This window comes from Stegostoma tigrinum, chromosome 13 (genome assembly GCF_030684315.1).
Source record: "Stegostoma tigrinum isolate sSteTig4 chromosome 13, sSteTig4.hap1, whole genome shotgun sequence".
Taxonomy (NCBI): domain Eukaryota; kingdom Metazoa; phylum Chordata; class Chondrichthyes; order Orectolobiformes; family Stegostomatidae; genus Stegostoma; species Stegostoma tigrinum.
This window is the reverse complement of record NC_081366.1, coordinates 15216042-15231289: the sequence shown is the minus strand read 5'-3', so window position 1 is coordinate 15231289 and position 15248 is coordinate 15216042. Positions and strand designations below refer to the sequence as shown.

At 41.7% G+C, this 15248-nt stretch overlaps 1 long non-coding RNA gene across 2 annotated transcripts in view; it reads right to left on the bottom strand.

The window, feature by feature from the left end:
* Positions 1 to 379: 379 nt before the first annotated feature.
* The window catches only part of LOC125458123 (uncharacterized), a 35777-nt gene continuing 20908 nt past the window's right edge, over positions 380 to 15248 (bottom strand). For both annotated transcript variants that reach the window (XR_009446603.1, XR_007248766.2), the window contains one exon: positions 380 to 4803. This is a non-coding gene — a long non-coding RNA (uncharacterized LOC125458123). The remainder of the gene's footprint in view (positions 4804 to 15248) is intronic.

The window sequence follows — 15248 nt, the reverse complement described above, 5'->3', positions numbered from 1 at the left end:
AGGGGAGCAACTTGGTTTCATTTACAGTTGTGCCATTTAGATTAGATTCCCTACAGTGTGGAAACAGGCCCTTTGGCCCAACAAGCCCACACTGCCCCTTGGAGCATCACCACCCAGGCACATCCCCCTATTACTCACACACCCCTGAACATACGGACAATTTAGCATAGCCGGTCCAACTAGTCTGCACATCTTTGCACGGTGGGAGGAAACCAGAGCACCCAGAAGAAACCCATGCAGACACAGGGAGAATGTGTAAACTCCGCACAGACAGTTACCTGAGGCTGGAATTAAACCCGGGTCCCTGGCACTGTGAGGCTGCAGTGCTAACCACTGAGCCACTGTACCACCCTTCTGGGGAAAAAAAATTGCTGAAGAAAGTCTCACAGATATTTTGGATGGATGTAACAAATGAATGTAATCTTAAAAAGCTTGTGTTATAAACTCTACATTCATCATTATTATTTTGTTTGCTTCTTCCTCTGCATATCTCTCTTGTCAGCTGATCTCAGAATGTCTAGCATTCTCAACTATCTTGCCCTGCAACACAGAAATACAGGGCAGAAAAATAAAGGGGTCCAAATGACATGGGCTACAGCCAAATTAGTGGCAGATTTAGATGAGAAGTCCAGAGAGGCCAATCTTGAAGTCAGGAGCATCATGCTGTGTCCTTTCTGCTTGTGCTGAGTGGCCAGGTAAGTTTCTTACAAGGCAGCGGCAGGTTGCCAATTGATGGCAATTATAGCAAGTTAAATGTCTTGTTAATACCGCAACCTGCATTGTTAATATTTAGCTTCCTATCTCACCAAATGAGTTGAACAAGCCATACATCAAAAAATCTCAGTATGAAAATTAAAGTGGGTAAGAGTCGACTTCAACTCGCCACTAACTTCTACCGGCCTCCATGGTGCTCAGCACCAAACAGCGGCTTGTGGTTTGTTCATACGGGCATCAGCTTCACACATGCCTCATTGATGGACAGTGGGATCTGACATTTGTAAACCCTTCATTCCATCATGGCACCTCCCTGATTGACTCGTGGTGCCAGCAGTCTAGGTATTTCTTCCTTGGCCAGTTGTGGAGCCTTTTTAATGAGGCACTTGCCAGACTATGTTTCCAAACTTAGTAAGGCTGATGTTCCCACCGAAATGTCAGCATTTAAGCCTTGATGATGTTTCCCCTGAAACCTTTGTACTCAAGTCCTCAGAAGTCAAGGAGGTCTCTTCTGGAAGAGCCAGCCATTTCACCATGGTGGTGGTAGTGATGCTGGCAATACCTGTGAGACAAAAGAAAGGGAAGCCATTTTGGTTAATGGTTAGAAGTCCTGTGAAATGAATGATACTGAAATCAGGGTTGCTGTAATGGAGTGAAGAGTGGTACTTACTTGGTCCATCACAGCATTTCCACAGAAGTGTCCCGGTCCTCACCTGTGAGGGCCAGGATTCTCTTCTCACAGGGGCTGAGGAGTTGAATATTGCCACCCCTCTGTTCATCTGGACCCTTTCTGCCCTATTGTGAGCTGTTTTCTCTGGCACAAAGAAAAGAAGGGATTGGGCATTGCAGAAAGTGTGTGTTAGTGTTGGTGTCAGTGTTCAAGAGGTATCTCAGGCAAGCGAGTGAGTAGCTAGTACAGAGGCCACTCACTGTCATCCAAAATAGCAGAAATAACTGCAGACCAATTGGACAATTGCAAAGAACGAGTCTTCTGCACTCCTACCATCTGTGGTACCATTGTTTTTACTAACTGAGTGTTGCACAAATTTTTCATATGGAGAAATATCTTGATACACAAAGTGAATTTTTTGGGGTGACAGGAGACATAGCCAATATTTTTAATTGCTTAGGTTGCTTTAATTTCAAAGTAGAATGCATTTAATACTCCACCATTATTATTCCCATGTTTCTATGTAAAATGCAATTTCAGCAATACTTTTATCTTTCTTTCAGTGGGAGTAATACTAATAGATTACGCCCTATTGCTGCCATGACATTATCTCAGCTGATGTCCTTTGCCAAAATGGCCAGCATATGACATGTGAAAAATATCCAAAATAAGAATTGCATTTTTGAATCTAAAGGAACTAATTTATTTTGTTAACCAAACACATTATTCACCTTGATAGGTCATCAGCCAGCTACATCAGTTTCTCTCTCCACAGTTCCCGACTGGTTACTTCCAGCATTTTCCCCAGATGTCCATTTTGCTTTTGTTTCAGTACTCACATCTGACTTCATACATATGGAAAACCTGTTACTTTTAACATACAGAAGAAAAATCACTTTTGTTACTTCATTTGATCAGAAATTTAGTATTGTTAACGGAAAATATTGAGTGAATGGTTAGCCATCGGCACTGGATTTGATTCATTTTCCGGCTGCCTCCAACAAAAGTTTTTAAAATTCTCAGTGCTTTACCATTAATTTTGCTACAACAGGATACATTGATCCTAAAGGTACATGAACCTATTAGGGTCTATCTACAGAACATTATTTAGTCAATACAGCAGCAATTAATTACTAAGAGGCTGTCTTCAGCCACAGAACTGAAGGAGAAAGAAAACATTCAATATGGAACGCCTGGAACAATAATATGGAAATGGAAAAGTCATTTTGGAAATTAGAAATGTTGCTGAAATAACTCCCAAGTTTGACCTGAAACAGAGTGTTCACTGTTGCTGAGACAGGGAGATGTCTGAGGAAAGACAATTAATATTCCTGTACGGGTTGGAATGACATCACCGGCAGGGGTACTGCAAGCATGCGTTTTGTACATGTGCACTGAGACCTTTTTGCGCTTGTCAACAGACAATCTGAAAATGATTGCTGAGCTTTTAAATGGTTTTCTATGACAAAGGACTCAAACCATTTAAAGTTAGTAATTTTTGAAATGCAATTTTTTGTATGGAGCTAGATACCATAAACAACAGGTGAGCGGTCTGTTTTGTTTTCTAGAGCGATGTTAGTTGCACTTCAAAATGTACCGTTAGATCTTTAACATTTAGCTGAACGGCAAGAATCTTGGTGCCACATGCCGAAAGAACAGTACATCTTAATGCAGCATTGTCTTACAATGGGGTTACTTAACAAATTCACACAAGCTCACAACCAAGATACAATAATGTTATTAACTGAACAAAGTTGATGTTTTCTCCTCATGGAAGAAATTGTTCACTGGATTGTACTTCAGTGAAATTGACTAGTTTATTTACATTACATGACTTGTGCACAACTTTGAACAGATCAATCCAAATATTAATGTAATCAATAATCTATGATCTAGAGAAGCTGTATTGACTGAATAATTTTCTGTGGATAGACCCTAATAGGTTCACGTTCTTAATAGGATAAACGTATCCTGCTTATAGCAAAATTAATTGTTTTGTTCAGGATTGACCATTTGAACAAATTATCCACTGATCTTCTTTGCGGAGCAACAGAGTGACGACTAGTGGCCAAATCATTTTATGCTAGATTGTTGCTTGATTGGCAAAGCAAAACGTAGAAATAAATGTATGAGCAACTATTAGCCAGCCCTAACGTAGATTTTTTTTAAAAAACTAATTCAATATCAAGGTAGTTTTTCTTGTTTTTAATTTAAGTTTTTTTTCACCATTAACGGTTGCAAATTCCCCTGCTACTGAGGTAGCACTGTCATTGATTAGAGTGAAGGGAAAATCCAACCATGTGTCACTGATTTCTTGTTAATACGTAATTGGCTTGGCTTACTACTGCAACAGTGCTGATGTTTGAAAGCAAAAATGATTGTGGCTACTTGTTCAAGATTAACATAATTGGATTACATAGAATTGAATTTACCAGTTCAACAAGTCAGCCTCTTCACAGAATACACTATTAGATTTAAGGTTATGTTTAGTAATGTTGATATTTTATCATCTATTTTATGAACTAAGTTCTAACCTTAATTGATTGTATTTCTAGGAAAAATATACGCAAGTGCCAGTTCTTAGTCCAAACAAGTATGGTGTCTGAAAGAAAAGGAGCATTAATACCTATAATTGGCAAGATAAGTATTTGCATTGAGATGATGGCATATAAACATTACTAATAGGAATGTTGTGATTTTTAAAAATTGCAACTAAACAACAAATTAAAATGACATATTTAATTGGTATGATCCACCTCTTTCGAATTTGTTTCATACACACTTTTCAGCAGAACACTCCAAGTAGATAAACCTTTCCATATCACTTGTCCTTCATGGAGAAATTTGCAAAGAAAAACACTTGACCACAAGTCCATCAGGAAGTGGTCAGCACACAGCATCCTCAATACCCTGTGGGAAGAGGGTGGATCCTGTGGGATTGTTCCCTGAGCAGGCTGTTAAACTCATTTGGCAGAATTCCTCATCACCAGAATTTTCTAACAAGCACCAAGATATCACTTTGCTGGCGGGCGGAAGGTCGTGAGATCCTTCTTGTATGCCCACCACTGCCGGCTCTCCTTGAAGTGGCTGCAGGCTGTTATACCTCTCTTGCTGGAATGTGCCCTTACAAAGGAAGTCTGGAAAAGGATGCCAAAAGTTCGTCCCAAGCAGCTTTGTGACGCAGGATTTTGTGCTCCAGGACACGTACTGATATTAACATTGACTGCACCTGGAGGACCATCCACTTGGTGAAAGATGCTCTTTGGTCTTTCAGAGCAAGGAGATTGCCTTGATTGAGTGTTGCAGACTGGGACATTCCAAGATCCAGGACCATGTGCTTGGTGGGGGGGGAAAGCACTAAAATTTGAGGCAGCTGCTGCCAACGTGCAGTGTGGAAGGATCTCACTCCAAAGGTCTTTCTGCCAAAGTTAAAAGAAAGTTTGGTCAGTTATTGAACCCTTCCAGTGCCTCAAATATATGTCAATGTATTCTTGTACAATTAAGAAATGCCTTTGGTTTGTTTGTTGGATAGAGTCAAACTTCAATTTTTTTTTTGTTTCTTCATATACTACTGTAGAGAACTGAATTGCTTTAGTTGCTATGTATGTATATAAAAGATATTTAATAAATAATGTATATTTTTAAAATAAAAAATACACTAACTTCAATCAATGTCAAATTCAAATATTTGTTTTTCTTGGTATGCGAAGAGTACACAGAACTGCTTTAGTACCTGTGAACGTAGATAAAGATATTTAATGAATAGAGTATATTTTTGCAATGGAAAAAGCTAACTTTGATCGTTTATGCTTTATCTCTGACAGTGACATCAACTCTATGTATTATTTCACATTTTAGCCTCACAATCAGAAGCCTGCAGGTACCTCATTCCAGGAGAATGGTTAAGACAATGAGCAGTTAATACTACGATAGATGTCTGTGTGTGTGTGTGTGTGTGTGTGTGTGTGTGTGTGAGAGAGAGAGAACATATGAATTAGGAGCAGGAATAGTCCCTTAAATCTGCTCTGACATTCAATAGGATCATGGTTGATATGATTCTAACCCCAAATCTACATTCCAACCTACCCCGATACGCTTTCACCTATTTGAATCATTGAATCCCTACAACATGGAGGCAGAGCATTGAACCCACACCAACCCGCTGAAGCACAGCCCACCCAGCACTCCCCCCACCCCCCAACCCTGCATTTCCCATGCTTATCCACCTAGCCTCCACATCCCTGGACATGATGGGCAATTAATCATAGCCAATTCTCCCAAACTGCACATCTTTGGAATGCGGAAGGAAATCAGAGCACTCAAAGGAAACACATGTAGACATGGGGGACAACATGCAAATGCCACACAAACTCCAAGGGTGGAACCAAACCCGGGGCCCTAACGTTGTGAGGTAGCAGTGATAACCACTGAGCTGCTGTGGTACCTTTTACTTAACAAGAATCCATCTACCACTACATCTCAGAAGGGTTCAATCTCTTGCTAGTTAAGTAATGTGCTTTCTTATTCTTCTTGCAAAAGTATACAATTTTACATTTTGTCACGTCATTTACCATTTCCACCTTCTTGTGCACTAGTTTAATTAATCTATTTATTTTCATAGCTTCCTTATGTCCTCTTCAGAACTTACATTCCTACCTATCTTTCACTGCAAATACAGGTAAAGACTTGCAAAGGCTATCCATCCTTTGCATGACTACTTTCTCCCTAATGCCCATAGTGTCATAATATCTTGTCATTATTGAATTTTGAAGCATTATATGTTGTGAAACTTTCAACCAGTTATTTATGTTAATGCTATTTAACAATAGGAAAAGCAAAGACAAAAAAAACACAATGAAAAAGCTGCATTGTTTCTGGGATGACACCGGCTGTTTGCATTTTGAGCAACAACAAATTTACAATCAATGACTGAAGACTTCACCCACCCCAAATCAATTGGACATAGTTGTCAATGCAAGTTCTTCAGGCTTGTGTCTCTTAATGCACTGCTTATCATGCAGAAGGAGATGCTCCGTCTGCTCACAGTCTTCAATTTCCTCCCCTTAATTGTAACTATGCTTAATCTCATTCAGGATTGCATAATAGATCCACAATTTGTCCAAAGAAATGCAGAAATGGTAGACTGGCCTTGATAAATTTCCTAAAGTGTCCAGTGATATGTAGGTTAGCTGGATTAGTCATGGGAAATCTAGGGTTACAGGGATAGAGTAGGGTCTGGGTGTGGTGCTTTTCGGAGGCTTGGTATGGACTTGATGGGTTGAACAGCCTGCTTCCACACTGTAGGGATTCTATGAGTCTATGATCTGTAGTTACACAGTGTGACCCTTGTCCCCCAGCAGCTATCCTTGTAAGGCATCCAGCTCCTGAAATGAATCAAGAAACTGAGCGTTATCTAAGCCATGTTCATGGCAGCTTCCAGGATATTTGGTGACATAGATGTGATCACAGATGAATTGAACATTAATTGATTGGAATCCTCTTCTACTAATGAAGTCAGCTGTACTGAGAAATGACATTTACTGTGTAATGTGTGCAAAGTCTGTGGTGCCCTGTGCTTGTGTGAAGCCAGCTATGTTGGGAAAGTCTACTGCCCGGGCTGCAGGACTAACCGTGTCATGGAGAAACAAGGTGAAGTTTTGTGAACTGGCACAAATTGCATCAGAAACAGATGCATTTTTAATCAATTTTTGCACTGAGCATTAAGAGATTCCACAAAAGTCCCTCGTGGATCCTAAAAGGTACATGAAAAGCTAGAATATCTGTTACATTGATGGCCATCAAGATAGGATGTTCACTTGCTTCTTCCGATTAAAAGTCCTGCTACAGGAGATAACACAGCTCTGTTATGGTGTCCCATGACATTCTCATTCATTAAGGGCACTGCGCCTTTCTCACCTGAAGGAAATGGCATCGAGGTCTATTGACTGTGTGTCTTGTGTACTTCTGCAGCCTGTAGGGACCTTCTGCTTCAAATTCTTCATTTGGAATTAAAACCAAAAGAATTGCAAATGTTGGAAATCAGAAGCAAAAACAGAAATTGCTGGAAATGCCCAGTACGACTGGCAGCATCTGTGGAGAGAAACAATTAATGTTTCGGGTCCAGTGACCCTTCCACAGCTGCTGGCGGTTGCTACTGGTCCTGGGCTTTCTGACACATTTTCTACTCCTCAATTTCTCTGTGCCTTCATTGACCAGTGACCACAACAATAACACCTATCCCGGTGAGAACAATTGGTGACAGTTCCAAAGGATCGATGTGGAGAATGTCAGAAACAAATCAGCTCTTTAGTCATATGAGGAGTTAGCAGTTGCAGCAAATGCAAATTACAGTTTACCATAGTCCTGGAGACAGTAGGACTTGGAGGCCTTTGATATGAGAGCCATGGGATGCCTGTACATGGAGAGAATAGATACTATTCCATTACATGCAACACATCACTCAGAACATCACATTGCCTTTTCTGCACCTAATTCTGCAGGTATTGGTGACATTCACACAGCCTCTATCTGAAACTGTTCAGCCTTTTAGGCCACCAGCTCCTACTTTAGCTCAGAGGAAAAAAACACAGGTTATTTAGAAGATGCACCAGCAAGTCAGTACCCTCCACCAGCTCACATATTTCGACCTGGATGGGTACTTCAAGTTGGAAGCACATTCTGGTGGACACATCACTGCTGCTTGCAGAAGAAGAAATGCCTCATGTTGCTGGCACTCAGAGGACTGCCAGAGCCCAGGCACCTGGTCAGCCTCTGGCAGAAGAGGATACCATGGTGTTAGCAATGAATAACTTTGTTAAAATGCACAAGGACAGAACCAGCAGTCGGGCTTGTCAGAGACATCGTGAAGTGAATCTAAGGTTGGAGGAGTTCACCAATGTTATCAGAACTGTGTTGACTCTGGCATGCATGTGTTTGGCCATTTCCACGCACAGGAGACCCATGGTCAGCAGAATACAATACAACACGTGAGTCCCGCAGTCCATCACGTTAGCCACTGGTGCTTAGAATCCTTGTAAAGCAACAGGGAGATAAGTAACCTCAATCTCACTCCAGGTGCCACTTCCTCTACGTGAGACAAGGTGGTGCCAGCAGACACCCACACAGAGGAGTAACCACATACAAGACCCCCCCCACCCCACCAAACTCTCATCGCAGGACATTCCAGAGATGTTGAGGTTTGTTGGTTTCTTGTTACACAGACGTTTCGTTATCATGCTGGGTAACATCCTCAGTGCAGCCTCCGATGAAGCATCGGTGTGTTCTTCCACCTGGTTTTTAAACTCTGGGGTCCATTGAGATGGATTGCCTCACTTCCGATTTTATTTTGTAGTGGAATGTATATGGGGTCAAGTTCAATATGTTTATTAGTAGCATGCTTCGTGGAGTGCCAGGCTTCTGGGAATTCTCGTGCCTGTCTCTACCTAGCTTGTCCCAGGATTTTGGTGTTGTCACATTCCAGAGATGCATAAATCTTTCACCTCCACCCTGCTTGTGATCCCAGACCTTTGGAGACTGCAGCCAAAGAGGAGGCGTGTGCATCTAAGCAGGAGCATGCCAAGGCCCGCTAGCCACAAATGCTGGGGGGTCTGTCCATCAAAGCCTCCAACCAAGCCAACAGTCTCCACCATAGAGCGGATCCCTCAATCCAGCTGCAGATCAGGACTGCACCTAGACACAGTTGGAGGGCTATGAAAAAGAAAACATTCTGAAGGCACATGGTTGGCATGGGTGACACTTCACTGCACATAGAAGGTCACATTGTAGATATCTTGGCATTTAATAACATCTATCTGATCAACTGTCCTTATAACTGCAGCTACACAAATAAAGGTACCGATGCTACCCTTTCTTCATGCCATATGAGATTACAGCCCTGTTTGAAGAGATGCTACTGTTTTTCTGATGCCCATCTTCACACAGCACGTTGTCATTGTTGAATGTTGAAACGTCATGTGTTGTAAAGATTTCAAATAATTATTAGCATCAAACATTATACTAAACAACAGCAATATGAAGAAGGAACCAACAAAATCCATGCATTTTCTTTTGGCCTTAAAAAGGGACAGTTTGCATTTGGAGCAACAAAAAAAATTATGCTGTTGAATTTTGCCTTCATTCGACTCACATCTATTCGATGAATAGAAAACTTGCAGACACTAAAAATCTGATATAAAAACAATTTCTCCAGAGGTTTCTCTTTTAACTTCAGAACTGCTGGAAGTGATGGTATAATTAGGTCCTCTCTAACTCATTGCCTTATCATGGCAAAGGGGATGATCCTCCTGCTCAACGTCCTCATCCACCTCAGAAGACTGCCACTGATTTCCCAGCTCTTCAGCATCCATTACATTCTCTCATTGACTCGTCCAGCTGTACACAGCACAACTTGTCCAGACTGTACTTCAAGCACCCCATACCAATAGTGATCCAAGCACTGGAACCTCATTTTCAGCAGAACTATTTTCTGCTCCAGAATGGCTCTGATGGAATAATGGGCCTCATTGTATGTCTGCATCCTCAGAACAATTCTGAGGAAGGGTCACCGGACCCAAAACTTCAACTCTGTTTTTTCCTTCACAGATGCTGACAGACCTGCTGAACTTTTCCAGCAACTTTGTTTTTGTTCCTGATTTACAGCATCCACAGTTGTATGTCTGGTTGGCATCAGTCAGGAGGTGTTTAGAGCAGTCATCAGCCATAGTTGGAGAGGGTGCATATTCTGTCCTAGCATGTGTCTTTGTAAGACATCAGGAACTTGAAATGGAGCAGAGATATGAGAGTTCTCCAGGATGCAGGCATGAAGGCAGCTTCCGGGGTACCTGGCTCAGGCATCTAGAATGTGGTAATGATGGCCACAAATGAGTTTCACATCGACCAAATAGAATGCTTTCCTTTCAAAGAAATCTGTCATAGAAACCCTAGTGTGGAAAGAGGCCATTCATGCCATCAGGTCTACACTGCCGCCCTGAAGAGCACTCCACCCAGACCCACACCCACCCTAACCCTGTAGCCCTCCATTTCTCATGGCTAACCTACCTAGCCTGCACACCCATGGAAACTATGGGCAACTAAGAATGGCCAATCCATCTAACCTGTATATCTTTGGACTGTGGGAGGAAACCCATGTAGACTCAGGGACAGTGTGCAAACTCCACACAGTCACCTGTGGATGGGATCAAACATGGGTTCCTTGCACTGAGCCATCATACTGCCCATATGATATTTAATTGGGGAATGACCTCAACCAGGTGACTGGAGTTTCAGTCAGGTAGTATTTTGGGAATAGTGACCATAATTCCATATGTTTTAAATTACTTATAGAGTCATACAGCATAGAAATAGACCCTTCAGTCCAACCAGTCCATGCTGATCAAAATGCAAAATTAAACTTGGCAAATAGGATGAAGGAAAATTCCAAAGTTTTTTATATGTATTTCAGAGGCAAAAGGGTACCTAGGGAAAGGATAGTTTGGCTCAAGGACAAAGGAAGAAATTTATGCATGGAACCAGAGGACATAAGCAAGGTCCTGAATCAATGCTTTGCATCGATATTCACAAAGGAGAAGGACAGGATAGATGGTCAGTCTAGAGTTGGGTATGATGATGCTCTAGGATATATCAATATAAAAAAGGAGAAAGATTGGGTATTTTGCAAAGCATTAAGGTAGACAAATCCCCAGGATCTGGTGGGATCTATCCCAGAATACTGACGGAAGCGAGGGAGGAAATTGTTTGCCGCTTGTATGAAATCTTTGTATCCTCTTTAGTCACAGACAAGGTCCCAGAGGACTGGAGAATAATCAGTGTTGTTCCTTTGTTTAAGAAGGGCAACATGGATAACCCAGGAAATTACAGGCCAGGGAGCCTTACGTCAGTCATTGGAAAATTATTGGAGAAGCTTCTTAGGGGCCAAGATTTATTCATACTTGCAAAATTTTGATTTATTAGCAATAAGCAGTATGGCTGTGGGGGAGGTTGTGTCTCAAAAACTTGATTGAGTTTTCTGAGTATGTAACAAAGATAGTTGATGAGGGCAGCGAAGTGGATGTTGTCAATATGGACATTAGCAAGATCTTTGACAAGATCCCTCATGGCAGGTTGATACAGAAGGTGAAGTCACACCGAAACCAGGGTGACCTGACAAGATGAGATAACAAGGTCACCCAATGACCTTCAAATCCTTCAGGCCAAGCAGCATCAGAGGAGCAGGAAAGCTGACGTTTCAGGCCTAGACCCTTCTTCAGAAAATTTTCTGAAACAGACCCGAAATGCCAGCTTTCCTGTTCCTCTGATTCTGCTTGGCCTGCTGTTTTCATCCAGCTCTGCACCTTGTTATCTCAGATTCTCCAGCATCTGAAGTTCCTACTATCTCTGACCTGTTAAGATGGATATAGGACTGGCTCATTGAAGACAGAGCGTAGCAGTGGAAGGGTACTTTTTTTTGACTGTTTTTCTAACTGCAGACATGGGGCCAGTGGTGCTCCTCAAGGATCACTAGTCAGACCCATGTTGTTTGTAAAATTTATAAATGATTTGAAAGAGAATGTAGGTAGCCTGATTAGTAAGTTTCTGGAAGACCCAAAGATTGGGGAGCTACAGCTGGTGAGAAGGATTGCCAGAAGATACAGCAGGGTATAAATAGGCTGGAAAATTGGACAGAGAAATGGCAGATGGAATTTACTCTGAACAAATGCAAGGTGATGCATTTTGGAAGGTCTAATGCAGGAGGGAAGTATATAGTAAATGGTAGAATCCTTAGAAGCAATAACTAACAGTGGGATTTAAGTATACAGGTCCATAGTTCTCTGAAAATGGCAACACAAGTGGATAAAGTGGTCAAGAAGGCATAGGGCATTGCTTGCCTTCATCAGTCCAGGCATTGAAAATAAAAATTGGAAAGTCATGTTGCAGCTGAATGGAACTTTAGTCAGGCCACATTTGGAATATTGTGCACAGTTCTAGTCACCATACTGCCAGAGGAATTTGAAGGTCTTTGGAGGGGTGACAGAAAAGGCCCACCACGTTGCCTGGTTTGGAGAGTATTAGCCACGGGGAGAGATTGGAAAAACTCAGATTTTTAAACAATCCGAGCTTTGAAATTCAAAGGCCAAGGAATGACAGATAGAAGTTTACAAAATTGTGATAGGCATGGATAGAATTGATAGTTTAAATCTTTTATCAGCATAGAAATGTCAATTACTAGGAATGTAGATCTAAGATAAAAGAAGGAAGTTTAAAAGAAATATGAGAGGCAAGTATTTTACACAGAGGATGGTAAGTGCCTGTGATGCGCTGCCAGCAGTGGTGGTAGAAGCGGATACAATAGCAATGTTTAAAAGGAAACTTGACAGATACACAAATGGTCAGGGAATGAAGGGATACGGACCACGTAGAGACAAAAGGTTTTCATGTGTTGGCAGAGACTTGGTCAGACAAAGGGCCTGTTCCTGCTGTATTGCACTGTTTTTTGTTCTTTGTTTTTTATTCTTTCTATAGCACTTTCAATGCCATGTGTATAGAATCCAAAGTGTCAAGCACCTGGGGGAAGCTAGCTATTTGGCTGTAGCACTGACCTTATTATGACAGACTCTGGGGTGTGGGTGCTGGGTAAGAAGGTGCTCAGGCTCTAATGTTGTCAAACTTGATGTTGAGTCCTGAAGGCTGCAGGGTCCCCCAGTGGAAAATGAGATGCCGGTTTTCCAGCTTGTGTTGAGCTTTGCTGGAGCATTGCAGCAAGCCCTAGACAGAAATGCTGGTCACAGAATATTATGGCGTGTTCAAGTGACAGCCAACTGTAAGCTAGGGATCATTTTTACAGACAGAAACTAAGTGTTCTGCAAAGTGGTCACCGGGTCTGTGTTTCATTTCCCCAATATTCTTTATTCATCCACACACTCAAGGCTCTTTTATGGGCTGCTTCCAGCACAGCCAACCCATTTTCACCTAATCATGGCACCCGTTGTCAGTTTATCTCTCTCCCTTGCATACTATCCATTCCTTTATCCTCCCAACTTTCTGTCTCCCACTGGTCTCCATTTCTACCTATCATCTCATTTCTTTCCCTCAATTCCCTGTCATCACAAATAAGCCACCTTTTCTTAGCAACTATCAGTTCGGAAGAAGGGTCACTGGACTTGAAACTTAACTCTTTCTATCCAAATATACTACCAGACCTGCTGAGTTCCCCAGCAAATTCTGATCTTGTTTCAGATCTCCACAGTTCTTTATTTTATTTTACAACAGCAGTTGTAGCAGACACCAATTAGATGTTACCATAGGCCTCCATACAGTAGGACATGGATGCTTCCAACAATGACGATCATGAGATACCTTTACATGGATTAATATCATATTAGACTAGATTCAGATGTAGGAACAGAAGCCATATCATGCATGTTCTGTAGTAGATTGGAAATGCAGTAGATTATGGAAACCTTGTGTCCCTGCCCCTAGACACCACATCACCATCAATACAAGAGAGCTTGTGTTGCATGGAAGAGCATGTTGGCAAATGCATATGATTCAATGTGAGGCCAAAGAATTTCCATGCTTTGGACATCTTCTGTGAACTTGCAATGCATTTAGGAATTATTGACCGAGGGTGACCATTTAAAGGTCACATTTGATCTGATTCACCTTGGCCACAAGTGGATCCTGTTCCTGCAGACAAAACAAAACTTACTTTGCCCAATTTGATTTGTTGGCAGCCATTTCATGTTTATTAGCAGTTGAGAATCAGATGAAAATGCAATCCGCAGCAGACCACACTTGGACAGATTGACTTGCAGGCTCCAATGTCAATTTTGCTATTATAGAGACATAAGAAATAGGAGCAGGAATAGGGCATTGGGTCCATAATGCCTGCTTCACCATTCAACATAATCGTTGTTGATCCTCTATCTCATATTCCTGTCCTTTGCCCTCTTGACAACTTTAACTTCCAGGAATATATTTTGTCCTTAAATATATTCAGTGATTTCAACATTTCACAGTCTCCAGTTGTGGAGAATTCCACAGGTTCACCACCGAGTGAAAAAAATGCCTTCTCATCTCAGTCCAAAGTGCCTTTAACTGTTTAACCTTAGTCTCCTCAGTCCCAAAACTAAACTGACCACCACAGACATTCATGATCTATAGTAAACATATGAATACGGTGTCATCACTCACTCGGCACCAGATTTTCAGGCAACTTTCCATCTCTTCAATTCTATACACAAATGATGCAGCCTATCCTTGAATGTGGCCAGCATAAAATTCCTATCAACCCAGATCTGCCTTAATCAAATAGTCCACCTCCTATACATACGTCTGGAATATATTGAGCACTTCCCATGTCTCAGCTGGGGCCCAAGCAATGATATCTGTGGTACTCGCCATCACCACCTTCCACTCTGAGAAAGTGCTACTTATTCCTTCTCTGCTTTCAGGCTGGTTACTGGCTCTCATTCTGTGTCAGTACACCATCTCCAATCTCATGTGTGTTGATTTTTCACAAGAACCTTCTATATGAGGCTTGATCAAAAGTTTTTCCAAAATCTAAAACTAAAACATTCACCCAGGTCAGCTGACTGTACAGGATCATTCTTGACCTACAGAACTTTGGGAATGAGGGAAATGTCCCACAAAATTATGGGGGCCCAAGTGCAGGATTTGCTTCCTTTTCTTTCATTCCATAATGTTGTTCCACTTCAAGGTAAAATGCAACTTGATCGACATGTTGTTGCTATGTTGAATGTAGCACAATCTGCTCGGGTATCAATGCTACCATGCTTTGAGGACTGCTTCATAGTATTTTTGCAGCTTTTGCATTGTTGTTTCCTAGACTTGATGTGGAGGTGCTGGT